Source organism: Triticum urartu, chromosome 7 (genome assembly GCF_003073215.2).
Source record: "Triticum urartu cultivar G1812 chromosome 7, Tu2.1, whole genome shotgun sequence".
Classification (NCBI taxonomy): Eukaryota; Viridiplantae; Streptophyta; class Magnoliopsida; order Poales; family Poaceae; genus Triticum; species Triticum urartu.
Genome location: NC_053028.1, coordinates 549,935,686 through 549,938,511, shown reverse-complemented (window position 1 = coordinate 549,938,511; position 2,826 = coordinate 549,935,686).

Below are 2,826 nucleotides of genomic sequence, written 5' to 3'. Positions count from 1 at the left end.
TTAGTCCGGCGACGGTCCTTATTGCGTCGCGGTTTTCCGTTTCCATCCCTAGTTTCGGATGTACTTGGGTCACTGATGCTGCATCTTGCCAACCAGCTGTACTCTCCTGCGCAAAAGCGGGTCATGAGGTTTGTTAGTGCGGCCATTGTTCTTGGCTTTTCTTGGCCGAGGTGTCTGGCGAGCCATTCGTCTCGGACATTATGCCTGAAAGCTGCTAAGGCTTCAGCGTCCGGACAGTCGACTATCTGATTCTTTTTAGTAAGAAATCTATTCCAGAATTGCCGAGTTGACTCTCCGGGCTGTTGAGTTAAGTGACTAAGATCGTCTGCATCCGGAGGGCGGACATAGGTCCCTTGAAAATTTGCTCGGAAAGCGTCCTCGAGCTCTTCCCAACTTCCGATTGTGTTTTCAGGAAGGCTTTTGAGCCAATGCCGGGCTGGCCCTTTAAGCTTGAGGGGTAAGTATTTTATGGCGTGGAGGTCATCTCCTCTAGCCATATGTATGTGGAGGATATAATCCTCGATCCAGACTCCAGGGTCTGTTGTTCCATCATATGCCTCTATGTTTACGGGTTTGAATCCCACTGGAAATTCATAATCCAGGACCTCATCGGTGAAACATAGGGGGTGTGCGGCGCCCCTGTATTTGGGTGTGCCAAATTCTGATAATGGCTTTATTGCATTGCTTACAAGAGCTTGCTTTCTTGGCCCGTAAATGGACCTGGCTGGGCCATGATGCGAATCTTTAAGTGGGTCGCATGCCGGCTTAAGTGCGGCGCTGCTTGCCGCTTTATGCTGGCCATGGGGTCGTCTATCCGACTGTGTGGCTTTCTCACTTTTGGAATGCGAGGGCTCTAAGGCCTCCTCGTCGAATTTAGGCAGTAGCTTTCTCTTCGGATAGCTTTTAGTGCGGCGACTGTCGCCGTATTTTTCTGCGGTATTGATTACTTTACTCCATCTGATCCTGAGTGCATCTTCCGCAGTTTTTAGCTTCCGCTTCTGCTTTTTCAGGCTGCGTGCGGTTGCAACGAGCCGTTTTTGGAGGTTCTTCTGCTTCGTGGGCTTGTCCGGCGTAGGGTCGTCCGAAATGCCATTTTCGCCGGGGGAGGGATGTTCGGTTTCTCTATCCGGGTTGTCCTGTTGGGACGGTTGCTCTAAGGCATGCTCGTCGTCTACCGGCTCATCCTGCTCTATGGCTGGGTCTTTATCGAGGCGGGGCTTGGGTCGGCGTTTACGCCGACGCTTTGATTGTTTTTCGAGAGATCGATCCCTCTTTCCATCCCCGTTTTCCTCGTTGTTGCTTCCTTTAGGGGTATCCACCATGTACACATCGTGAGATGAGGTGGCTGTCCGATGCCCTATAGGCGTTGGTTCTTGGTTGTCTCCTGCATCGTCGTCCATACCGTCGATGTCTTCGGAGTCGAAGTCGAGCATGTCGGTTAAGTCGTCGACAGTGGCTACGAAGTGGGTGGTGGGTGGGTTTTGAATTTCTTCATCATCTGAATCACATCCTTGCTGACCGTAGTCCGGCCAGGGCTCTCCTGATAAAGAGAGAGACTTTAGCGAATTCAGGATGTCGCCGAAGGGCGAGTGCTGAAAGATGTCTGCGGCGGTGAACTCCATTATCGGCGCCCAATCGGATTCGATCGGCAGGGGCACGGGGGGCTCGGAGTTCGGAAAGGAATCCGGCTCCTTGGAGTCACGGGCCATGCGGAGTGCGGGGCTGGATTTCGGCTCGATCGCCTCTGAGATCGCAGCCCCTGAGGCAGCGTCCAACCGCTGATCCTCGATCGGCGCAGTAGGCTCCGAATCAATGGTCGGAACCGGTGCGTGTGCGGCCTCCAAGGCATTGTTCAGCGGCAGAGCTATATCATGCCCATCGAGATAGTGCGGCGCGCTTGGCTATGGCTCGAATCCGTCGATGATCAAGTCCCCGCAGGTGTCGGCCATGTAGTTTAGGCTTCCAAACCTGACCTGATGGCCAGGGGCGTAGCTTTCGATCTGCTTAAGGTGGCCAAGCGAATTGGCCCGCAGTGCGAAGCCGCCGAAGACGAAGATCTGTCCGGGGAGAAAAGTCTCACCCTGGACTGCATCGTTGCTGATGATCGAAGGAGCCATCGGGCCTAAAAGCGACGACACAGAGGAACTCTCAATGAAAGCACCAATGTTGGTGTCAAAACCGGCGGATCTCGGGTAGGGGGTCCCGAACTGTGCGTCTAGGCCGGATGGTAACAGGAGGCAAGGAACACGATGTTTTACCCAGGTTCGGGCCCTCTTGATGGAGGTAAAACCCTACATCTTGCTTGATTAATATTGATGATATGGGTATTACAAGAGTAGATCTACCACGAGATCAAGGAGGCTAAACCCTAGAAGCTAGCCTATGGTATGATTGTTGTATGATGAAGTTGTCCTACGGACTAAAACCCTCCGGTTTATATAGACACTGGAGAGGGTTAGGGTTACACAAAGTCGGTTACAATGGTAGGAGATCTTGAATATCCGCATCGCCAAGCTTGCCTTCCACGCCAAGGAAAGTCCCATCCGGACATGGGACGAAGTCTTCAATCTTGTATCTTCATAGTCCTGCAGTCCGGCTGAAGGTATAGTCCGGCTACCCGAACACCCCCTAATCCAGGACTCCCTCACATTCCTCATGGGCAAGATAACTAAAACACCGTTCTCCGGAACTATGGAGCGAGCAACAGATTTGTTGGAAATAATACATACAGATGTATGTGGTCCGATGAATGTTGAGGCTCGCGGCGGGTATCGTTATTTTCTCACCTTCACAGATGATTTAAGCAGATATGTGTATATCTACTTA